Source organism: Eptatretus burgeri, chromosome 2 (genome assembly GCF_056783735.1).
Source record: "Eptatretus burgeri isolate ZD-2024b chromosome 2, Ebu_testis_v1, whole genome shotgun sequence".
NCBI lineage: Eukaryota > Metazoa > Chordata > Myxini > Myxiniformes > Myxinidae > Eptatretus > Eptatretus burgeri.
In genome coordinates, this window is record NC_140962.1 from 57557895 (window position 1) to 57585349 (window position 27455).

General features: G+C 36.6%; 1 protein-coding gene and 1 long non-coding RNA gene across 13 annotated transcripts in view; one reads left to right on the top strand and one right to left on the bottom strand.

The window, feature by feature from the left end:
- The window catches only part of LOC147032106 (uncharacterized), a 19033-nt gene extending 13006 nt beyond the window's left edge, over positions 1 to 6027 (top strand). For both annotated transcript variants that reach the window (XR_015055034.1, XR_015055035.1), the window contains exon 3: positions 5474 to 6027. This is a non-coding gene — a long non-coding RNA (uncharacterized LOC147032106). The remainder of the gene's footprint in view (positions 1 to 5473) is intronic.
- Positions 1 to 27455, bottom strand: part of LOC147032105 (homeobox protein Meis1-like) — a 474189-nt gene that overhangs the window by 155826 nt on the left and 290908 nt on the right. The gene's annotated exons all lie outside the window — the stretch shown is intronic.

The following is a 27455-nucleotide window of genomic DNA, read 5'->3' on the forward strand; positions in this document are numbered from 1 at the left end:
AATAAAAAACATATGAAGGTCAAGGCCAATCGCCACCAAAAATTAATCAGCTGAGCGCCAGACCATGAACTATATTCCCATGAAGTTTGAAGACGATCCAATCAAAATTACTCAAAAAATAAGGGTTTCGTCGACTCCCCTGATTTGCGCCAAAGTGACCTTGACCTTCAAAATTTTGTGCACTGAAAGGGACCTCTATAGGCCTCTGATATGCGAAGTTACAAAAATTTCCGATGATAACTGTGCTCTGCAGAATTTTTTATACGTGATTACAAAAAAAAAAAACATACAAGCTGACTAACATATCTTGCAAAACTTAGTTTTGGCAAGATAACAAGTAAACTGCAATGTTTTCCCATGAATGACAGAAAAATTGTCAATCAAAGCTTCCCTGATATATTTCATCTGTAATGAGGTTTGAGATTGCAATGTGGTTGGTAATCTTACTATAACGGAGCAAACGCAGATGTCACTGAAACTCCAAAATTGACATGTGGTGGAAATAGCACCACCTTTGTTGGTAGCCAGTATTACAAATCATCTTACTTTTATCTTATGATATGGAGTATGATATGTTTTAATCAATAAAATTTCTTCCAAAAATGATAAAAACAATGATAAAGTGCATTTCCAAGAACGTGCAGCAGCACATTGCCCACTGAAGGTGGGCTGAGAAGGGCACTGCCGCCCGGAAGGCGGGAGTGCCCGCCAGTGTAAATCATGATAATTATAAATTTTCATTCTCCCTGATTACATATTAGAACCATTATAATTGTTTCAACCAAAGATTGAAAATACATCATCAGACATGATACTTCACTGCAGGAACCATTTTCAAACAGTCACAAGCAAACAGCTACATCATTATTTACTTTACAATGCACTTCCCACTTAAATTTGAGCTCCGTGGCCGGAGAACATATGAGCGTGTACCTTGTAACAGCACAAGAACATGACAAGTCATAGCAACAGCAATTAGAAATTTTGAGCTGTAGAAAAGAAAATTGGCCAGCTGACCTTCTAAAATAAATGAATATATAATATTTCATGGCAACCTAAAAATAGAAGTCATTTCTGAAATAATTAGAATGACACTCGGTAGAGCGCGTACCTCTGCAAGGCGAACAGTTTACGTTTTGTATCCCACTGATAGCCGGATCTGGATCGGAACCTGGACCAAAATTTGGTCGGCTTGTTCATTTTCACCGAACCAACTCATCCACCTAGTTTTGTCCGAATCTGTCCACAACTTTTTGAAATATCATGCTATACAGTATATCGTTTTTGGCCCATCTCTCAATGGTGAAGAAGCACTTACAGTATCCAGATCCGTATCTGGATCTTCACCAAAATCTTATCGTTTCGTCCTGGTCACACACCCAACCTCTCCACCAAATTTCGTCTTAATCCTTCCAAATCTTTTTGAGATATCCTGTTCACAGACAAACAACTAGACAGACGGACAGACAGACAGGGGTGAAAATATAGCCTCTGCCCACCTTTGGCAGAGGTAATTATAACAAATGTAAAACTGCATATTCAGTTTAATGTGTCACAACATGTTATTCACTTTTAGAAATTGTACCTTTAGTTACACCTCCACACAGTCTGAAACATTTAACCTTATAGGCTTATAAAGTAGAGATGACTAAGGTTTAACATCATTTAAAAATAAGATTTTATGTGAACAATTTCAGAAATGTACAAGGGTTCACCAAGTTTTTGTGTGGCTCAACACAGAAGTATAAATGATTGTTCAGATTTTAAAAAGGAAACTGTTATCAAAGTTGATGTATGTAGAAAAGTTTAACTACTACCATAATTAAATAACCTGCACCTCAATGAAAATCAACATCAACTTCCCCTCCATTTCCTTCATATGTTATCACCTCGTTCAGACTCACCTAAGACCCTCCTTGGGATAAGGCAGAATATCTCAAATTATGGCTTGCCTACAGATCTCCTATATCCAACTCTTCTCCCACTTTACCCCCTTGTACTCATTGCGTTATCGACTCTGTGTCTTTCACACAGAAGAAGACAGATGAAGATCTGTCCAACCTCGACTCTTCATACGTGAGAATCCCAGATGGCATCAGTGTCCATGTTCTCAAATCCTGCTCTGCTACTCTTGCTTCCCCCTTTGTTTTCTCTCTTCAGACTGTCCTCCTCGGGCTGCCTTCCATCTACCTGGAAATCATTCGTCGTTGTGTTTCATAAGAAGGATGCAAAAACATATCCTCTCAACTACAAGTCAGTAAGCTTATTTCCACGAATCAAAGTCAAATAATACATAATTGCTGCAGATGTGAAGTTTTCATCTTTTCAAACAGCCTGATCAATGATCATCAGTTTTGGATTTGTTCCCAGTTACTCAACAATGGTCTATGTTGCTGCTTCTCTCAGCAACGATTGGAGGCCCTAAATCTCCAACAAGAGTTCAGAACTATCTGGCCAGACTTATCTCAGGCATTCCACACAGTCTGACATCTTGCACTTCTTGACAAGCGCACTACCTGCAGCATACAAGGCCACCTTCTGACCTCTTCCTCGTATGTCGTCAATACATTGCTGTCGATGGAACTCGCTGCTCTCTTCAGTCCCAGTGGATGCTGGAGTGCATGAAAGCAGCTTATACAGCCCGGTCTTGTTCCTCATCTACATAAATGACCTCTCAAATGCTCAAGTAAACCCTCTCTTCCGTTTTCGAGATGACTCTACATTGTATCCGAAAGTAGCGCTATTCCACTGACAGGCATTCAGAGCTGTGTCATTCTCCACTGATGTGGAATTGAATAGATGGTGGTCTCAAAAATGGAACATGTCTTGCAATCCTGCAAAATCTCAAGTCCCACCATGTCGCTCTGGAAGGATCATCAAACTAACCCACTTATCTATTTCCATAATCAGCCAATGATATAGGTTCCGTCTCTTAAATTTATTGACCTCACTGTGATCAGCCATGACGATTCATGGACCTACCAATAGGAACCAAAACCATCTGCAGACTGGGCATCCTTAATTGTACCAAGTCATTCCTTCAAATATCACAACCACACAGTCTGCAAGGCCTTGTCCTGGAGTTAAATAGAATACTGCTCTCCTCCATGGGCTGACACTCCAGAATCACATCTTTTGCACTTGGATTCTGTGGAATCTAATGCTCTCAACATTAATAGAATCTCCAACAAGGAGGCCAAAGCACAAGGCCTGTTGCTCACATAACACAGAGAGGTTGATGACCTTTCTATATTGTACTGCTTCTCCTCCAGGGTAGCTTACTCTGCACACTGACCCTCCTCAGCTCCTCCAACTCACACACATTTTAATAGTAACCCCCTCCTGGTTAAACTCCCAAAATTCAGGCTTGCATCCATCTTCACTCCTTTATTCCTCTTTTCTTTCATTTGTGGACCTGCCTTCTGAGGAATGTTCAATCACACTCTTGTGATCTTTTCAACACCAATTAAACTGACCTGGCCCTCTTTTCTTTCTTTCTTTCTCTTTTTCTCTTCTCTTCTCTTTTCTCTCTTGTTCTTTCCCTCGATTGTTCATAACTGTCAGTACATTGACATTTTATTGTCTCTCTTCTTGTTCTTCGAAAATAATAAATTTTGTAAATATAAAACGCACAAAAAAACAACGAAATACTTGTATGAGAGGAATGAAAACTAAATTATATTATTAATCCCCAAACCACTATCAGGCCAGCTTATATTTTGGGTCATGTCAGTCCGTCCATCTGTCCATCCGTCCGTCCAAAGCCTCAACCTGAAAATGACTGAACGCATTTCTTTCGCACTTGTATGCAATTTAGCTGGACATGAGACAACTCAAATTATTTTGGTGATTGGAGTTAAATTCATGGGACACGTGCTTTTATTTCTGAATTCTGGAAATTAAATTAAAAAAAAAAACTTTATGGAGGAGAATAGCACAAGATTGTTTAAAAAAAAATTATAAACGTTTACAAAAATCTGCAAACGTGAACACCTTCCGTTGCTGATCTATACTATAAAATGAGTCGGCCTCTAAATCCAGTCTCAATCCATCCATCCGTTCAAGGCGGGGTTTATGCCACCATCCTATCAGATCAGTTCCCTCCAACGCTGGGTGGGATGAGGAGAGGCACGACCTGCAAAAAAAATTTTTATCACCGCCACATTGTCTATGGATGTTTAATCATACACAGCTATGTATTGGTGGCTGCATTCATTAGCCATTGCTATTAAGTTAGTTTAACTTGAATCGAAAATTCATGCCTTTTAAATAGAGACTAAAGGAAATGTGAAATGAACAGTTGACCGACCAACATGCCGGTCGAGCAAGATAAGCGTTGTATAATAATAAGCACACATCTGCTCATGTATGCCACTTTTAAAAATTATATATATATATATATATATATATATATATATATATATATATATATATATATATATATATATATACACACACATATATATATATATATATATATATATATACACACACATATATATATATATATATATATATATATATATATATATATATATATATATATATATATATATATATATATATATATATATATATATACACACACATATATATATATATATATATATATATATATATATATATATATACATATACTGTATATATATATATATATATATATATATATATATATATATACTGTATATGTATATATATATATATATATATATATATATATATATATATATATATATATATGTACTGTATCAGTATATCTCTCTCTCTCTCTCTCTCTCTCTCTCTCTCTCTCTCTCTCTCTCTCTCTCTCTCTCTCTCTCTCTCTCTCTCTCTCTCTCTCTCTCTCTCTCTCTCTCTCTCTCTCTCTCTCTCTCTCTCGCTCTCTCTAAGTTATTCTTTACTCTTTGGAATAACGGATTAATTCGTCAGTGAAAGTGCAAAATATATGGAACGTAATTACTGCATTTATTTCTGCCATCAAACCGGTTGTTGTTGTTTAATATAATGTAATTAGTGTTGGAGAATTCTTTAACTAACGTTGGACTAAATATTTCTTGGGAGGGATGCAGACAAATACACGTTTAGTTAAGGCTTCGTGCTTAGTACATTATCAACGTTTACACGTGTACACGATCAACGAATAGACTGCGTGCATGTTTCACAAAATTCACGGATATGCACAGATCTATTATAACTATTTATATATTTAGATACATTTTTACCATCTCCACGATCTACATACCACATTGAATTATTCATTTATACACAGTGTACCATCTCTACTACCAACACACCATTGATATATTTATTTATATCGACTTTAGGGCTGACACGGTGGCCTAGAGATACGCACACTCGACTCTAAGCTGTCTTGCCTGGGTTTCAATCCTGACACAGCTATAAACTGTCATCCCAGCTGTTTCACCAGCAAGATGAGGCAGGATGATTCATCAATGTGTGTGCTGTCCCTCAGATGGATGTTAAACTGGGAGTCCCATCTGCTGGCATTTGTTGTTGGACGTCAGAGATCCCATGGTGTCCTTCACGAAGAGTAGGCAAGCCATCACCAGCATCATGGCCAAGTTCCAAATTCCTGCCCTAACTACTGCAGCGAAGGCAATGGCAAACTACCCAGTACAAACCTTGCCAAGACACTGCTTTGGCAGTACAATGAACCTGCCTTCAGGCAGAACACCAGAATCCAAATAGACTTTACTGTTACTGCAACCAACATAACAACTTGAATTATTTATTTATTTATTTATATACACTTGACAATCACAGCTACCGACATACCACTTTGAATTGTTTATTTATTTATAGACCAATTACCTTTCTAAAAATTTATTATTTAATGACTGTCATTTAAATGTAAAATGTACACGTCCATTTTTAAGGTGCAGTTGCTTGGGAGTTGTGTCCTCGATGAGGACTTGCTTTCTTGATCTTTGATAAAATAATGTAGTTGTTGCAATATATAATTGATTTTCTGATTAATTATCAGGGTTGCATAATAGAATGCTTGGAGGCGGTATATCAATTTCAAATAAAGTTTTTCACTGAAATTGATTTACAAAGTCTGGTTTTTGTTTCAGAATGAAGTGAATTTATTGCTGCTCTCAATAATTGCAGTTACTCCACTTACCAAACTGTCACAAACATGAAAATCTTTCAGTATCAAAAAATTACTTCTCAATACGGAAAACATAAAGTACGATTCAATATTTCTAACCTGATTTTTAAGGGAGGGAAAATGAAGTATTTGAAGTGACGAGAGAGGAACATCTTAATAATCCACAATATTGATTTAGTGTGCACATCTGGGTTCAACAGACATAGTTTTCAAAGGGTGTGTTAAGCAGATTAAAGATCCCACAACCCTTTTGAGAAGAGTCGTGTATCTATGTTTTAAAATCTATGTTTTTAGTGCTAAATCTCACAACCCAGTGCTAAATATATGTTTTCTAACATTATGCATAATTGGGTTTACAAGCAAGATTGAATTCCTTCCAGAAGAGAAAGAAAGAGAGACAGAGAGAAAGGGAGAGAGATTCTTTGTGTAGAGAGACAGAAAAATATACTGATAGAGATATATTGCATTGGGTTTCAGGTTAGCTTAACGTTAGGAGATTTTTTTTTAACTTTTACAAATCAAGACCTATAAAAAAGACACTTATATTGTATAATTATTTTTATCCATTTTTGCAGTGGTCTAAGGCTGACGGAAGAACTAGCACATATGTTATACGCAGCACAGGGAAATTTTGGGCAAATAAACAGACAAATAAAATGAGATAGGGATATGTATGGAATCTCAGCATCATGAAATGTAGGGTACAAAAGTCTCAGTCCACTTAAATCAATGCCAAGCTTTCTCAAACCACAATTTCAACAAGCAACTTTTCATCATGTTTGAAGTTGTTTATTCAGATTTTTTTCATTTATTATAGTGATTATTGTCTAAAACATTATCTTAACAGAATAAATGAAGTCAGTACATTTGAGAAAGACCTAGAATTTATGTGAGGAGTCGCATGATTGTGCTTTTGAGAGCATTACAAAACTTTTGGGAAAAAATTGATTGAAACATAATGCATAAGCAAATTTAATGAATGCCAAATAGGAGTTGAGGCAGTTCTCAAGGCAAAAGGGGATGGGAGGGGGGATTAGGGGGAAGGTCACACTGATTATTGAATATTGTAGTAATACCCTTCTCAGTTTATCAGAGCTCAAGGCGGAGTACATGCTGGAGTAAGGCTAGCGTGCGTGCTCATCTGCCTGCCTTAGGTGGCCACATATGGCCAGTATTGGGGTTGGAACCAGAGGTAGAACTGGGGTTGGAACCTCTACTTCGGCCCAAGAACTGTTAAATGTCCATTTTGGAGTTTTGGTGGCATCCACATTTGCTCTGTTATTTAGTAAGATTTCAAGACATTTAATTTTTTTCTATTATAATTAGTGTATGTTGCTATAGCCTTAAGTGTTCATGGAAACCCCTAGAAAATGCATTTGGTTTCATTTTACAATTATTTAATTTTTTATCACATCTCAATTAATCGTTTTTGAAAATTTACTCCTGGACTCAGACTTTTGTACATACCGTATGTGCTCAGGTATAAACATCAATAGAGCAACACCAAGACGAATAAAAATTAAATTTGTGATTTCCCAAATCGCTCAAAAGAAGGAAGGCTGAGATTCATGAACTTTACTTTTTGAATCCCTCCACACATGTAACGTAGCAATAATTTTTGGTGAAATGTATTTTGGTCGAATTTCAGTAAACCAGATTCAGTAGCATAATGTTTCAAGTATCCGCTCTGAGTCTGAGAGGTTGGTGATTTGATTCTGAGTCTGGCAGAGCCATCGCAAAAGCTTTAAAAATGGTATGTGCTGCTTCCTCGATTTATTCTCAATATTTAGAGGATAAAGTATGGATAAACCCCATAGATTGACATCCCATAGTGATGGGGGAAAGTTGTCCTTAAATGTCCAGCTGAGTATGGAAAATGTAACCGATGGCATCGCTACTACCAAGAGTACCCCGGGAAGTTGTCACTTCCCGCAAGGTCAGCAACTATGTTTGCCTGAAGTGAAATCCGGTGTTGTATGTTGTATTTGTTTGCATGTACATCCACGATTTGTGTTGCAGCTCCTCCATGAACGTTAGACCACATTAAAAAAATGTATTGAATACAGCAGGTGAAGTAACACTTGAAAGCTTTGTGACCAAGAAAACAACACAGCTATTATTTATTTATATTCTCATGCCTTCGTGTTTTTCCTTTGAATAAGCCAAAATATGAGGTGTCTCATATACAAATATAAAATATAGGATCAAGTTTTGAAATTTCAGCAAGCATGAATCTTTTAAATACATTTTCAATGCTCTTATCCTCTCAGAATCTCAGAAGGACTGGCAGCACACACCCTTGTATTTGAGCTATCTTAGCACATGTTCAAATCTAGATCAAACTATAAACTGTCAACCTGATGTTTTGCTGGCAAGGACATAAGTGAATTTATGTGCTATCCACCAGATGGATGACAAGCTGGAGGTAGGACCTGTCCACCAACACTGTTCATTGGTGGATGTTAAATATCGCACTATATGTTTCATGAAGAGTAAGTAAATGATCTCCGACACTGGCGAAATTCCAAATTCTGACCGAATACTGTGGGTAGCAAGTGGTGTGGACTTGGATATCCCTTGACACCAGGTTACACTGCTTGCTCTCTCAGTGTTTTGTCTGGGCAGCATATCCTACACTCTAAACTGGGCAGGGGGGATCTCCAGCCTGCGGGCTGGATACGGCCAACGACAATGTTTGATCTGGCCCGCGTGGTGATATTTTGTTCACCATTTTACGTAGCTATTATGTAGGAAAATTAAGTCACACAAAATTTATTTCCCAAGAAGTTTTATAACTTCCTTAATCCTCATTTGTTGTATATAACCATATTCACTGCTATAAGCGAAAGGACCGGTCTTGACAGGTCGTGAACAGGAAGACAGGAGGGACTACCTAGCTCTGCAGCCATGCAATTTCTCAGTGTATTATTGCATACTTGCAGGGATACCCCACGTTTCCCGGTGCTGTTCTAATCCTTTTGGCATCTTGAAGAAATCTATTTCTTTTCTTTTCTTTTTGGGGGGGGTTTAAAACACTTCCCTACATCCACTAATGAATGGGGTCAGGGATAATTTAATATTACCTTTCACAGAGCCACAAAGCCTAAGGCGATATAGAGCAAGTATTTATATTTTTTAATCCAACTTTTTTTTTTTCAAAATTTTCCAAACAATGCTGTGCCTAAAACACTCCCCGGCACTCACTGATGAAAGTTTGACGAAGATCCGTTTGTACTCGTGAAAAATACTCCTGTTTGCCTGATAAGTTCAGAATCATTGTCTGCGCATAAAGGACACAACCTGAAGCTCAGACATTTCTCCTCAAAGCATGTAATATATGATGTACAAAGATAAAAAAAAAGATATGTACAAATATTTTAAAAAAGGATAAAATATGCAAAGATAAAAAAGAACAAAGAAAACTGAAACACCGAAGAAAGCTCTTTTGCACAACAAACACTTTTTCACAAAAAAAATGTACAGAGGCAGAAAACATTGTTCATGCCAGTTATGTACTCACAGTAAGCTTTAACAATGCAAGGATACCCAAACCATTTTCAGATGGTGAATTTGTGAAGGAATGTATCAGTGAGTTGATAAACATACTGTGTCCAGAAACCAACCAAAAAACAAGACGTTGACAGCATTAGTCTCTCGGGTAGAACGATGTCGGATCGCATTGATAATAATCACTCGTGACTTTGAGCAAAGCCTGATTAACCGCTGTAACAAATTTGCAACCTTTTCAGTAGCCTTTGACGAAAGCAATGATATAACTGATACTGCTCAGCAATATTTGTAAGTAGAGTTGATGCGGAGTTCAACATTGCTGAAGAAATGTTGGCGCTGCAAGCTGGAGATGACGTCCCAAATGCTTAAACGTGCTCCGGACAAGTTTCCGTTGAGTTTTGTAAAACTGTGTGGTATTTCAACTGAAGGCACAACCGGCGATGATAGGCAGGTTTGATCGGGTTAGATCTCCTGGGTTAAACAAATTACCTTCCGCTGTATCGTACATCAGAAAAGCTTGTGTTCAAAATCTATAAAAATTAACGAGATCATGTCCTCAGTTGTTTCATGCAATAATTTTATCAAAGCTCGAGGACTTAATCATCAACAATTTAAAGAATTCCTGTAGGATCTTGAATCGGAGCATGAAGATTCGGTGATGCAATGGTGAGAGTGTCCACTCTGAGTCTGAGAGGTTGACGGTTTAAATCCCAGCCGAGCCATACCAAAGGCTATAAAAATGGCGCATGCTGCATCCTTGCTTGATGCTCATCATTAAAAAGGACAGAGCATGCATAAACAACCATAAGTTGGCAATGCCAGCACAGGCTTTGATGGGCCTAGTAGCATCCTCCTGTGTTGAAGTTCCTTGCAAGGGAGCTCGTATTCTTATCATTATTTTATTAAGATCTGACGCACTACTGCAAAATATGTTGACTTAGCAAGGGAAATATGCTAAAATGCTTTTACAATTTGAAAGACGTTAGTGCTTATGTTCATGGAAACGAAGGGAAAATCAGTGCCAGAGTTGAATCAAGGCTTTACGATCTTGCATTCTTAGTGGACATTATAAGTCACTTGAACGACCTGAACACATAGTCGTGTAGTCATTTCAAGCTCAACTTTCATTGTGAGAGTCAGTTAAGAGAAGTCAATACCCGTCACCTGCCCATTCTTACCAACCATCGTGAGAGGTTATCGCAGAAGAACTGTCATCATTGAGCATCGCTTTATTGAAGAGATTCATTGACCTAAGTGCTCAGGAATCAAGTTTACGGAATTCTGCTGCACCATTATTTGCTGTCTTTGACTCTGTTCCAGAACACTTGCAAATGGAGCTTATTGACCTTCAAGAAAACGATGAACTCAAGCTTAAATTTAGCAACATGAATGCGGTTGACTGTTACAATTCCATCCTGCTCAAAGAAGACTTTCCGAAACTGTTGGCCCACTTTTCAGGAGCACTTACATATGTGAACAGTTTTTCTTTCGATTTCATGAAGTCGAAAGTGTGATCCCTAGAGGCAATTTCACGAAGTCAAAGTGCTCTCGAGGTGAACAGACAATTATCGTGAAAACAACTTAAGAACAGCAACAACAAGTCTTCTGCCCAACATAGGCATTCTCGTCAAAAGGAAAATCTCACATGTCACATTAGTTATGTTACTTTAAAATTGCCATTAGTATTATGAATGCATTATAAGAATTATATGATTTACTGTCCTACTCTTTTATACGAGTCAATATCGAGAATCAGGATGTTTAGTTACGTTATAATCATTTTTATATGTGCATGTGTTCTGTATAAATTACTAACACATCACTAAGCATATATTTGGACCGCAGCACGTTTTACAATTGCTGTTATGGCCCTCGGACTGGGAAAGGTTCCCCACCTGTGCTCTAAACAAATTTGTATCCTCAACTTGTTCACTTGTCACATGCAAATGGCCGTCTTTAGCTACGAAGTGCAACCATGATGAGGAACGCCTCGGAATACACAATCAAGTTTAATGTCACCTCATTGATGAACACTTCTGTCATCTTAAAATGCTTTGAGGAACAGAATAGGAGAGAAGAGGAAATGGGGGTTTGAGGGGGGGGGGTGAAAGTAAAAGTTTGAATTAAAATCAAAGAAAAAGAGGGGAAAGAGAAATTACAGTTACACCAAATTTAACATTGTTATTCACCAGCAATGCTTGTACATAACAAACATGCACACACACACAAATGACAATAATTTACATCTGCGTGTACCATGGTAACATAGAAGTTCCACATCAAAATACCGTGCATTTGTATTTCTTGTAAATAATTACACAACAACCGTTACGTGTCCTTGACCAGCCATAACTACAAATGTTTTATAGTGGTGTCTGGACGGGTGCCCTATCACATATTTGTCAAGTGTTACAATTCATACAAGAATGAAGTGCTCTTGTCGACCAGAAAATGTATTCAGTGACAGTTGATTGTTCTCATGATGAACAGCCATGAAATTATCAAGCATGTCACTTCTTTATCTTGGTGGGTAATGGTTGTGCATGAGGATTCAAAGTAAATATAATTGGCATACTTTGAATCAATCATAGAAAAGTGAAAGACCTCCATGGGACAACAACAGAGATAAGATCTCAAAGTATGTATTCATTGATTAACACACAAGACATGTGAAGGGGACGATGTAATAGAAACCTTCATTCCTTTGCAACGGCAAGGAATGCAGAAATGAGATGCAAAGTTTTATAAACCCTTTTGTGCAGCTTCACTCCAAAGTAAATCATCAAAATAAATCATCAGCAATTCTCAGAGCAGCTCAGAAGCTTTTGGAAAGCCCCAGGAAACACATCAGGTCCCAAGCTGTGGCCTGGCAAGGTTCCTTTTCTGACTTATTAGTGTGGCTTCTGCCCATGTTTTGTGCAGCCAGCTGCAGTAACGGACGCATGCAACATTTAAACTTAAAATGTCCCAGGAAATATATAATGTGATATTAGAATTGCATGAGGACAGCATGAGTGACGGTTCTGTTCCAGATTTCTACAGATGCCTTGCCATACATATGATTTACCTTCAGTTCGTTCACTTTCCACGATACTGCCAAGGATCGCAGCAGGAAGGATTGTGAAAACACTTGACACAAACAGCAGCAAAACACGTTTTTGAATGTGTTAAGTTCAGAGCTTTGCTCTAATTGTTGATGTACAGAATCTGCATAAATTGTGACACTGTGCATTTCATGATCTACAAACATGAGGAAACTGAACAACTATTTGAGATGACATTTGTACAATCTTATAGTTAGGGGGATTATATTTATTATGACAGGATTATACTTATTATGGTGACAAAATATTGTGGAATTATATTTGTTCACCATTACTCCTCATGTCCCCAAACATGCACATTACTTTCCTTACAATGTTCTTATCTCCCCCAAGCTCTGCTCCATTCTTCTACAATCCTCCCTCCTCCCTTTTCATTTCACATTTCTATATTCATACTATAACCTATTCCCACCACTCTGCCCCGTCAAACTATATATGTATATACAGTATATACATATATACACATACATGCACACACTAGTATAAAAGCCCATCAAAAATGATGGGTTGGAATTATTTTATTTGAAACATTCAGAGACTTGAAGATATGATGTTTTGGAGCATGAAAGAGCGTTATTTTAAAACACTACATGTACAAATGTTACACTATTTTCTTAATCTTCTGGGACCTTTCATTTTGAGGGTGCAACCTCGTAAGCGTGCCACAGCCTGAAGTCTTGGCGGAGCATCAGATCTGCTTATATCTTCTTCCTTTATTATACATTGCACATATGTAAATGAACACTCGTTTTACTCTGCGTGTGTCTCACATCGCGTGCGGCGAATTTCACCTCCCTGCGCTTTGTCTTTATTGTTCGTTTTTTGAACACTTCTGTACACCACCATTGACACCCGGTTGCAAGTCACCATCTACATTTCCAAAAGAAGAGACATAATTACTCTTGAATGGAAAATGTTTTTCGAGTTTTTTTTAATCATGAAAAAATAGACTGTAGTGAACACACAATCGTGTTAAAAGATTGACTTTAACACCCATCGTAAATTGTCCTTTTGAAGGGGGACGGACATCACACAAACACACGTTGTGTTATATATGATATATATATATATATATATATATATATATATATATATATATATATATATATATATATATATATATATATAAATGTATCTGTGTGTGTATATATATATATATATATATATATATATATATATATATATATATATATATATATATATATATAAATGTATCTGTGTGTATATATATATATATATATATATATATATATATATATATATATATATATATATATATATATATATATATATATATATATATATAAATATATCTGTGTGTATATATATATATATATATATATATATATATATATATATATATATATATATATATATATATATATATATATATATATATGTATATATATATATATATATATATATATATATATATATATATATATATATATATAAATGTATCTGTGTGTATATATATATATATATATATATATATATATAAATGTATCTGTGTGTATATATATATATATATATATATATATAAATGTATCTGTGTGTATATATATATATATATATATATATATATATATATATATATATATATATATATATATATATATATATATATATATATATAAATGTTTCTGTGTGTATATATATATATATATACATATATATATATATATATATATATATATATATATATATATATATATATATATATATATATATAAATGTATCTGTGTGTATATATATATATATATATATATATATATATATATATATATATATATATATATATATATACATACAGATACATTTATATATATATATATATATATATATATATATATATATATATATATATATATATATATATATATAAATGTATCTGTGTGTGTATATATATATATATATATATATATATATATATATATATATATATATATATATATATATATATATATATATATATATATATATATATATATATATATATATGCATTTGCGGTTCTGCAAAACTGCATGCCTCGAAGGCAATGCAACCAAACATACAGTGATCCCCAGGCAGTTATTTCATGAGTATTCATGTAGTTAGTCCTCCCCTCATGTCTAGTGGGTAAACGGGATGAATTGCGTTGCGTGGGACTCGTAGTTAGGTCTAATATATGTCTTTAATCCTTACTCTGACCTCTACTCTAACCCTTTCCTTTTAGCCATGATACACACCAAGCATGCAAACACACAAGCCATTCAATGGAAAAATTTTAAGAGGCACGCCGTGGTGCATCCCTTGGCTCGGATCGCCTTCCTCGTTATAAACAAGACAACCTTCCTCGGGAATTTATGCGCCATTTTCCATTCAAACCTGTGCATCAATTCCCAACCGGAACCGATCAACTTTTTCTCTCAAGGTTGGATTTTGTATCAGAGACAAATTATACAACATTTCTCTCTCGGCTTCATGCTTTTCTTCCAACGTTATGGTATTCCCATAATCAATATCGTGTATCATGCGCACTTCATCAACTCTATTGATGGGTTTACTCCATGATTTAGGATTGTCTGCCTCATCTAATCTTTTATCCAAGTTTGTGCCTGGACCACAGAAAGAATACCCTGGAAGATGTAATTCCCCTGGTATTCCAGTAGTTGTAAATTTACTTCCTGATAAAAAATCTTGTATATCTCCTCCTCGTTTGTGTTTGGAGATAAATTGATTTTTTTTGAACCCCACACTGAACATATACCTTTTTGTATAACCCTGTTATTTTTACTTTTAATATATGAAATATTTTAAGTATTAGTTTTCCTTTTACATTTGAGACAATAACTCATTTATTTATGTGAAAAATTCCTGCAGAGTGCAAAAACCTTTTTAGTTTCCAACATGCACATTTGAATCTTAATTTTTAAAACATAAAGAATCCTTAGAAATGCCTTCACTCTCTCCTCCATTTATTTAAGAAAAAAAATAAAAATGAAAAACTTGAATTAAAATGAATATCTTGTCGATGTCAATAGTCTTGTAGAAAATATTTCAAATAGACTTGTCAATTCTTTGTTTTCCTCCTCGGTGGGTTGAGTTATTTTCTGTAATACCACCAATCTTTTTTTAATCTCACTGGTTTCCATATTTTGATATTTATTTTGTCTCGCTCTTTCCTCCCTCTCCTTCTCTCTCTCCTCCCTCTCCTTTCTCTCTTCTCCCTCTCCTCCTTCTCTCTCTTCTCTTTTTCCTCCTTCTCTTTTTTCTCCCTCTCCTCATTCTCTCTCTTCTCCTTTTCCTCCTTCTCTTTCTTCTCCCTCTCCTCCTTCTCCCTCTCCTCCTTCTCTCTCTTCTCCTTTTCCTCCTCTTCCCTCTCTTCTTCAACTCCTTCCTCATCCCTTATTATCCTTGAATCGCTTACACCCCATAGAATATCATACATATATTCATCAGGATTTCTTGTTATTCCTGTATCCAAAATAATTTTTTTTACAACAGGAAACCAATAAAATTTCTTTTGAATTTCTAAAAGAGCCTTACCTTTTCTTAACTTTATAATTTTTTCATTATTTAACATTCTAATTAAATCTAAAGTTGTCGGTTTATCAACATCAGCATAATGCCAATCTTTTATTGAAAATACCTCATTCTTATGTTGTAGAACATATTTATTAAAATACCGAATACCCTTTTCTTGAAGGTATGCTTGGACACAGAAATGATAATTTTCTTGAAGCCTTCTTGCTGTCTTTTATGTATTAGAAATATATGTTAGAATAATATTATGGCATGAAACACCTCCCCATCTTCCCATAGTTAAATCATTTTGTATTTCCTTACTTATTATATATAATCCTGTTTTTTTCTGTTTTCATGATATAAACAAGGGCAAAACCATTATTATATTTACCCTTATTAAATTATTTTATTTGTTGTTTACTAATCGTGGCCCCACAAAACTCATTCTCAATACCAAGTGGATAATATTCTTCCTTACGAGACTGATTTAATTGTTCCAGGTCTTCGAGGTTAATTTTAAATGACCAATTATACCCTAAATCATTCATATCATACACCCATTGTTCTATTCTCATACAAATGATACGCCCTTCTTCATAAAAATTTATTTTAATTCGAACTGTGAATTCTGTATGACCTGGAGATAATATCAACACTTCTGTATCTTTGGAATACACGGCCGTTTTATTTAAAGATATATATTGTGATAAATCGCTTAATCTCACCAAGTCATTCGCGTCAGTCGGGCTTGGATAATTTTTTAATTTATAAGCATTTTTCATGTTAATATTTTTGGTTATATTATATTTATGTCGTTCAGCCTGTGCCTTTGTGTAATAATTTGATAAATCAATATCCAGTTCTTGAGATACACCAAAGATAGAACCATCTTTACCAACATAAGTCATTTATATTAGATTAAAAATAATATCATAAAATTTTTCATTTTTGTTGAGTTGAAATAACACATATAGACATAATTGACCACAACACTTGGAATTTAATTCTTGGACTTGAAATGTTTGATAAACACCATTCTGTAAGAATTTTATGACTTCAACAGGTGGTGGAAGACCAAAACTATCAAAATAATATTTGTCTTGACTATTAAAAATACAAACCCAATGAGAACCGTTCCCATTATTATCTTCTAAGTTCATAATAATATTCTTTGTATGTTTCGGCACATTTGTTAATTCATCTCTCATACAAATAACCACATGATGAATTTTTAATTTCTTACAATATTTGACAAGTTGTAAATTTGATGTTGTATTCTTTCCAAATTCTTTAAACCACTCATCAATGCTCATTTATTTATTAGAAAGATATAATCCATTACCTCTTTTCGTTAATTTTACACCTGCTTGTGCTATAGAAGAAAGCATATCTCCAACTAACAATCTCGCTTTATCAGGCAGACCTTCAAGTTTTTCAGCAAAATCTACAATTACACCACTTCCACTAATTTGTTTCTCCAACTCTTTGTTATGTCTTTCCAATTATTTTTGAGCCTGGAGTTGAGCCTTCCTTTCGTTGGCAGTTTTCACCGCTGTTGAAATACAACCGTCAATGCTCCAACCGCACTTAAACCAGCAAATAAAGGAATTAGAAATGGGAGAAATCCTCCACTCGTCTCTCTTATTGAATATTTTTTCAACATTGGTTTTGTAATTTTAATTTCAAGTGAGCCAGTATCATTCAAGATTTTAACCTGTTCTCTTGTGAGCAAAACATCAATTCTTACTGCTCCTTTTAATCTGAATTGTATTAACGTTAATCGTACAAGGCTTTTGATTTTGAACACAAGATGATAGTTTATGAAGATTGATTTGATTAACATATACCCCAGTTGGTACTTTGCCACTCATTGATTTAACAAAAAATTATGTGAGACTAATCATCACACCATTATCTGTATTAATCTGTAATTCTGTTTCTTCCAAAAGCAAACAATATGTATCAACTTCTTCACTCTCTCCTCTTTCAATGTATAGGGAAGTATCCACTCGATTAGACTTTATAGTTTCCTTTTGAGCGCTCAGGTCAAACGCATAGATTGTATACAAACTTTTAAATGCTGTCATATCCAAAATAGGTTCTTTATTTACATTACTTTCACACACCTTTTGGTAAGACTTGTATGCTTCAGCAAAATCTTTTTTCCCAATTAATTTCCAATCTATCTCGTGGATAAAATGTTCCATCTAGAGAAACGCGAAGTTGTTTCACCTTAGCATTATCACTCAATGCATTATTCTTATCAGTCGCAGTATCACCATCTGGCTTTTTAAAAATGATCCACAGATATCGTGGCTTTCCTTCCAGAACACCCAAATTCCACGTGTAAGTAGTTTGGTTGAGTTTAACGTGTTGACATCTTCTTTTGAGGTATGATACACTGAGTGGTTTCTTTGAGTTAAGTCTTCTATTCAACATCTCTTCTGTTTTAAGATTAGGAGTATATTCACTGATATACCAACTCATTTCCTCAATTACAAATTTATTCTGTTCACCAAAAGCACTACCAACACCAAAAAGCAATCAATTTTCATTATCATTCCTTTGTAGTTGAAATCTAATTTTAAGACCATACAGAACTTTATCATGATCACAAAATCCAAATATACCTTTAAGAGGAACTGCCACAGTAAAACTATTTTCTGCTTTTGTATCATCATTATACATTCCTTTCCTTTGACTATATCCAGGGTCTGTGTTTGTTCCCATTGCTATATCAGGAATAAAACCTTTGACAGACCCCTTTCCTATTCTATCACGAAATGAATATTGTGTAAACTTCATCATTTCAGATGCAGCAGAGACATAATCAACCGCTTCAACTTCTTGTGTTCCAATGTACAAACGAACACTATCAAACATTTTCCAGAAGAAATCATTTACGAGTGCAGCATTTGTTATTCGCAGCCTTAGTGAATGTAAATTTACACAACAAGAAACTTTTGACTCATTCAAATAAGTTTGTTGATTTTTTATTTCAAAACTCTTTGTTACATTTCTATTCTAGTCTGTTCCAGTTATGGCATTTACCTTGAAGTAGTCTTCTTTTTTAGTGGAGTTTGAGATGACAATGGTATCATCCAAATCATAGATACTATCAATTGCTTCCATACTTGTATTTATTTAGCAAAAAAAGATGTTAAAACTTTTGAAACCCTGATCCAAGTATTCGAATTATTTTCTGTCGTTCTTGGGGGGACAACTGAGTTTTGCCTTTCTTAATTTCTTTTATTGCTTGTAATTTATGAGATTCCTTCTGGGCATCTTTTATGCTCTTTACAGCACCTGCTACATTTCCCACAGCAGAAGCAGTTGAACCAATTAGATCTTTATGTTTTAGAATAGTTGAACCAATACCCATGAGAGTATCAATTATCCCATCTCCTCTAAATTGATGTCCAACACCCCTTTGTCTCTTAGGTTTATAGTATCCTCTACCAAGATACATACCTTCACCCTTGTAGTATGGGGAAAGGAACATCCCATCCCCTGTAATTATTTTATATTTTCCCAACTCGTGTTTCCTCACAATAACCATCGTATTTATTTATTGGAAAACTTCACGTAGGTGAATTCTGATGGATATAACTTCTCCATTAAAAGAAATCATACGATTATCTTGGTCGGTTATCCTAAAATTTACTCTGTGTATGGTTTTTCCTGACACAGGGAGATAAACCAAATTTTTGGGTTCCATATTGAATTTATAACCAATTGGGGTTGAGTATGCGCTGAATGAAAATATTGTATTTGTTTTTTTCCATCATTATAAGCACCATCAATCAAATCACAGTGAATTAACACCGAATTTATTCCTGAGGATATTTGAATGACATTATCACTGTAAAACGTCCCATTAGTTTCAATCTTTTTTGAGGAGAAACCCAATAACTCTCTAAATGAATTATCAATTGTGAAATCAACCTTGTAGTTATTTTTAACTTTAATCGTTGATTTTGAAGTATGTTTTTGAATGTCTATAACAATATTTTTTTGTTCATCACCCTGTTCTTTCATAAGACGAGCAATTTCGGAAGATATTTGAGAAATCTCATATGCTCCGGGTGCGACTGTTATCGTTTGTATCCACTTCCGGGATTATAACTAAACTTGTCATTTTTATCAGTTATATTAAATAAGGTATTATAAGTTTCCATGGACAATAAAGATGCCTCATATTCTTTTGTTGGGTGAAGTTGTAGTGGGTATGGGAATGAAGATGTGTGGTCGCTTGTTGTGAAATTAAAACTCAGGATTGTGCTTCTCATCTTATTTAATATGAGATAAAATGTCTTTATATTGAGATTTATTAATTATTTTCATGTTCATCAACTGGTCTAAAATATCTGATGCTTCATTAAAACAATTGTTATTTCCAGCCTTCTTACTACCTAACAACAATAACAGTCTATTAACTAATTGCGATGGGTCATTTGGAAGAAAACTAATACCTGAACCAAGGATACTTAAAGCCTGAATAATGTGTTTCTCCTTCTCATTTTTCCTACTTTTACTATAAATACTAACCCTATAATTTAGAGTGTTCAGCAGATCAATATATACTCTATCATCATTATTTTTCATATTCAATGGTTTATCAATATACTTTGATTCATCCCTCACAGTTGAACCTTGTCTTCCATCTTTTGTGAGAAGAAACATTAATCTCGGAGTTAGTTTAACAGGGGGTTGAGCAGAACCTAAGAACCTTAATTCATCATTAAATATCAATACCTTTTCTTGAACAAGATGAAATATTGCTGGTTGTTCTGTTGGAATGAGTCCTGCTTTGGTTTTTGAATCCGCTGAATATTCATTGTTTTGAAGAGCATTCACAATATAATCAGGGGGTCGATTAATCTCTTCCAGTTGTTGAAATAAACCTTCATCATCATATACCTTTAATTCTCCTAAATGCTCTAATTCTTCCTCCGTCATTTAATCAAAATCTTTTAACATTTGAAGTTTTTTAGGAGTATATTCTACTGTGGGAACTGTGGAAACATCTTTCATTTTTTCTTGGGAAATTTTTAAAAGTGGTTTAAAAATTTTCTCTTGTTTTCTTTCAAATGCTTCTTCGCCCGTTAGTTTCTGTCTGCATTTCTTCTTTATGTCTTCCTGCTGTTTTACAACTTTTGAAACCAACTCTTGATGTTCCTTAAATCTTCTTGCTCTTTCTTTTGCATCCATTTATTTATTGTAAAATATCATTTAATGAATTGTAAAGATCAACAGGGAAATTTTCCTTTTCTTCATCATTCAAGTAGATGTGTTCAAATAAATCCTTTTCTTTAAATATTTCATCATATTCTTTATTAACATTAATGTGAGTTGTAATTTCTTCTTCACTAATACTTGCATCTCTGCTTTTCATACGTTTGCGTTGAGTTCCTTCATCAACATCAAAAACCGAATGGTAAAATCTTCACTCCGCTCAGATGTTTAATAATTTGTCTCGTTCCTTCTGGATTAGTTTCTAATATCCCAAGACCACCAGATTTTAGTTTCCTTAACTCACTCTTACAATGTGAATATTTTGTTGTACCAAGACAAACCTCCTCAAATATTTGACCTTCATTCCTCAATCGCATATGTTCCTCCACTGAAATATAGTGATAATCTTCACCTTTTACTTCTCCAGGTCTTATTGCTCTAGTTGTTGTTGATACAATGCGTATCACGGGGTGTTTTTTAAGTAAATTTACAATATTCTCATTTGTACTACACAAGAACCTTGATTTATGAAAGTTTTTTCCAGAAGCAGATTTACCTACAAGATTTACAATAATAGTTGTTATTTATATATGTAATTGTTTATAAAACAAAAAATATATCCCTTAATATCTCATCTTGTTTCACAACAATATATTTATATTTTTCAGTCGTGTGCTTCATGTTTTGTCAGGTCAGGTTCGATCTGTGACCTGCTACAGGTACCATGTAAACCTGTACTAACCTGTTCCATGGTCGGGTTGTCGGCGACTAAACCGTCTCCCCCACCAGGTTTTCTGGTGAGGAGGGTGTTTGGATATGGACACCCAGCAGGATTAAAAACAAAACCTGTCAAAGGGCGGAGGAGCTCCTTGTGAGCCAACGGCCATCCATATCTAGTGCCCAACTGTGTCTGCGGACGTCCTCCTGCAGTTGGGTTACTTCTTATTAGGAGGTTGGTGGCAGGATTTGCACTCCGGCCACCGTAAAACGCTTCATTCGGCAAAACGCAAAAACGCAAAAAAATCTGAAAACCCACTCCGTGGGAGTACCTCCTGTGCAGCTTCCCTTCGCAGGGCAGCTCACCGGATGATGGGATTGGGGCAAAGCCTTCGGGACCCCCAATCTTTGATAGGAGGGAAACCACGGGGTAACATCCCTGGGTCAGATTGCGGGAGAGTGTGTCGGAGTGGTGCTGAGGTGTCGTCCACCAGACGGCGGTCTCCTTGGGTTAACCTGAGGCGGTCCCTTCTGGTGGGTGCCTGGAATGTCCTATCCCTAAGAGAGGATGATCACCTGTCTCTGTTATCATCTGAGCTCAAGCGTTTGGACATCGGGATTGCAGCTCTCTCTGAGGTTCGGAGACCGGATTGCGGCGAGATAATGGTGGGTGGTTACACCTACTATTGGTCTGGTCGCTCTGATGGTTACCATACCCAAGGAGTTGCTGTAGCTGTGTCCAATAAGCTGACCCCAATGATAATTGAGGTAACACCGGTCAACGAGCGTATTATGAGATTAAGGATTCGTCACTCCTTAGGTGTCATTTCCCTGGTCTCTATTTATGCTCCGACTGAGGCGAGTGATCTTACCGTGAAGGACACATTCTACGCCACACTCGAGTCTGTGGTTGATCAGTGCCCCAGACGAGATACACTTCTAGTCTTGGGGATTTCAATGCATCGACTGGAACTGATAGGGATGGTTATGAGGTGTGTGTTGGTCCCCATGGGTCAGGAACTATGAACCAGAATAGCACTAAGTTCCTTGACTTTGCAAGAAGTCATGTGGACTTAGGTGGCTGGTTCATGGTTTCAGCGCCCGCAAGCTCATCGCTGGACTTGGCATTCCAACGCTGGCGGTGTGGCAAAGGAGATTGACCATGTCCTCATTGACGGTCGTTGGAGGATGATCCAGAACTGCAGGGTTCACCGGAGTGCTCAGTTCCTCAATACTGACCACAGGCTTGTTGTAGCAACTCTAAAGCTGCACCTTAAATCCTGGAGAATGGTACCATCCCAGCCTAGGCTGGATGTTGCCAAGCTCAGGGATGAGAGAGTAGCTGAGGAGTTTGCGAACAGGCTGAGTGGACACTTGGGGGGTCTGGGTGCTTTGGGGGTCCTGAAGAGTTGTGGAGCACCTTCAAGACCACCGTCCTTGATGTTGCCGGTGGATGCCTTGGAGTTCACCGCAGGGCAAAGAAGAATTTTGTCTCTCAAGGGACACTGGATACCATTGACCAGAGTCGCAGGGCCAGGCTGAATGGCAGAGCTGAGCTGTTCAGGGAGCTGAGGCGTAAAACTGTACGTGCACTGAGGGTGGACAAGGAGGCCTATGGACGAGGAATCTGTGAGGGTAGAGCATCACCTGTGGACAGGTGATTCTCGTCCCGCTTACAGGGGAATTCGCGCATTACGTTCATCCAAGCCCATCCTCGGAGCACTGCAGTTCGAGCAGAGAGTGGTAGGCTCTTGACAGAGGAGTCTGAAGTGAAGGCCCGCTGGGCCGGTTACTTTGAGCGGTTGTACCAGGCTGATCCCCAGCTGTCGAGTTGGATGTCAAGGGTGTTACAATCCCTGTTGCTGACCCTCGAATCAACTGTGGTCCACCATCGCTTGTGGAAACACGGGCTGCGGTGAACCAGTTGAAACGGGGCAAAGCTCCAGGGATCTGTGGCATCCATGCCGAACTTCTCAAGGCTGGTGGAAATGCTGCACTCGCGTCGTTTGCATGCAGTTTTGTGCTCTGCCTGGAACACAGGCATCATCCCAACTGACTGGAAGAGGGGCCTTGTTGTCCCTCTCTGGAAAGGGAAGGGTGATCGCCAAGACTGCAACAACTACCGAGGGGTGACGCTGCTCTCAGTGCCGGGCAAGGTCTTTGCTCGGATAATTCTTGATAGGGTTCGCCACCATCTGCTTGAGCACCAGCGTCCAGAGCAGTCAGGCTTTACACCAAAGAGGTCAACGATTGGCCGTATCCTTGCACTTCGTGGCCTCACCGAACGCAGACGAGAGTTTCGGCAGGGGCTGCTTGCAGCCTATGTTGATCTCTGTAAAGCGTTCGATTCAGTGAATCGGGATGTCCTCTGGAGGATTCTTGGTCTTCGTGGGGTGCCACCAAAACTGATCGATCTGATGTCTGAACTCTACTCTGGTACTGAGAGTGCTGTGAAGTGTGGTGGTACCATCTCTGACTTATTTCCAGTTGTTACTGGAGTTCGTCAGGGGTGTGTACTTGCCCCCACACTTTCAGCACTTGTATGGACTGGATTTTTGGGAGGATGTCGGAGAGATCAAGTTGCGGTGCATCGTTTGGCAATGTCAAGATCTCGGACCTTGATTTTGCAGATGATGCAGTCATCTTTGCGGAGACTTTAGACATCCTCTTGGGGGCCCTCGAGGTGCTGAATGAGGAGTCGGAGCCGTTGGGATTACGGATTTCTTGGGTCAAAACAAAGATCCAGGCTTTCGGTGACATCTTGGATGCTGCTGTCCTGTCTGTGTCTGTTTGTGGTGAGGATGTTGAGGTCGTGGATAGATTCACTTACCTTGGCAGTGATATTCATGTCTCCGCAGGTTGTGAGCCGGAGGTCAATATACGTCTGGGTCGGGCCTGGGGAGTCATGGATTCACTGGATCATGGGGTGTGGCGCTGCCGGTACCTGTGCGGGAGGACGAAAGTCCGAGTCTTCAGGTCCTTGGTACTTCCAGTCTTGCTCTATGGGTGCGAGACTTGGACTTTGACCAAGGATCTGAGACGGAGACTTAATTCCTTTGGTACCAGGTCTCTTCGGAGAATCCTTGGCTATCGCTGGTCGGATTTTGTGTCCAACGAGCGGTTGCTGAGAGAGACTCGGATGAGATTTGTTACCTGCATAGTCTGTGAGCGTCAGCTGCGGCTGTATGGACATGTGGCTCGTTTTCCTGACGCTGATCCTGCTCACCAGATTCTCTCAGCGAGGGAGTCTCATGAGTGGAGGAGGCCAGTGGGCTGACCACGTGCCTCATGGTTGCAGCAGGTTGACCATCATCTCAAGGAGATGGGGATGGGCCTGGCATCTGCCTGGGGGATGGCCAGACGGAGGCCCCTGGAGTACCGGCGGAAAGTGGACGCAGCGACGCGCTGTTCTGGCACATGCTCCCATACCTGACCCTGACCTGCTTCATGTAATCCTCAAATTTCTTTTTACTACATAATGTAGAACAATTATCTCTCCAAAAATTATTGATATCTATTGAACTTAACTTGAATAAAATAAAAGTATTAGCATTTTTTCTTATGGAACGACGAGGAAGTTGAAAGTACGATTGACTATGATAAATACAATTACAAGAAGAATGTCTCCCTCTTCTGTAGTAGCTGTCCATTACCGTTTGGTTTCTCTCATTAACACAATCATCAAAGATAACGAGGTTCTTTTTGATTTATCCAAATCTTGGGGAGACGGTATATCATCCGTGTTATCACTAAGAATACAAGTTATCGGATTTGATTTCTTTTTACATCTCTGTGTATCACAAAATAGTTGAATTATATCTTCAATGTTATAATCATTTCGGTTTTTTTGACGTTTAAATAAACCAATTATATCTTCTTTTTGAAGACCAGCATTAAAACCTTGTGAGAGTAGTTGATACTCTGGTTGAAAACTCGACTTTGTGAAAATTATTAAATTATCATAATCTAAAAAGTTAGGAGTGAGGAGCATCTTTAAAAGTAAGCAGGTTTTTCCACATCCACTTGAACCAACTATGAGACATCTTAATGAATTTGGGAGATTTTTATGGTTGTTAAATTTTATCTTATTTTCCCAAATGGGTAAAAAATCATTCATTTATATATTTGGAAAACAGGTTATTTAATTTATTATTGGCTTTTTTAGAAACTCTATATTTTATCCGAAGTTCAGGTTTAATTTCAAGATAATCCATTATTTTATTTATACAATATGTTGTGTTGATATTTCCCTGAAAATCACATCCATGAATAATATATAACAACAATCCTTTGAACATTTCTCTAATACGTTCAGTTTCTTCCCTTGTAAGGAAAGGTGTGTTATCACCCTCATACTTTACATTCATTTCTCTAATCAATCTTGTAAAGTAATTCATTTTTGGTGTAAATCAAAAAGAATTATTTTCCTTTTTATATTTTTTATTATCATTAATTAGAAGATAATCACAGAATATACATTGTTTATAGGCTTTTGACTCTGTGTTTAATCCCCGTCTTTCACACGCAGGACAATTCTCAAATTTGTCATATGGAGAATCAGGAAAGTCTAGCATATTTATAAAGTAAAACTTTACTTAAACTGAAATTCATCTATACTTTCAGTTGTATATTGACTCATATTTAATAATATTTCCATCGATATCGATATCCTTTTTTTCATTACCAGATTAAACGACAACATTTTTTATATTAAAGGTAATTTTAAAATGATCGTTAACTACTATTGAACGAAATGTCATTTCACCTGATATATTTACATCCTTTATTTCATCAGGATTTACATCTTTAGGGTTGTTGAAAAAAATACAAATTTCTCCTTGCATATTACAGATGGTCTTATCTTTTCTTTCCAAAGCTTCATCCATAAGGTTTTTGTTTTTTGATACTTTATCTTGTTTCATTGCTTTTTCTAGTTTTGAATATATTACCAGAAGGAGAGGAGAAACTTTTGTTAGAGATACTTTAATTGATGTTCTACCAGGTATACTTAAAGCCCTTCCACTGAAGGAAATTGAAGAACTCATATTATTTACCATAATTGTTTTTATCCAATAGTTGTTATATTTATCTTTGTTCAATTTTACATCCTTGACATATTTCTCAGTATCTTTAACAAATGAAGAGATTGATTGAAACTTGTCTTCTGTGTCTTGAAACATTGTATTTATTAAGTGAAAAAGTTGGAGGATAAAATGGTTTTAAGCACAGATTCACCTGTAAAATAAAC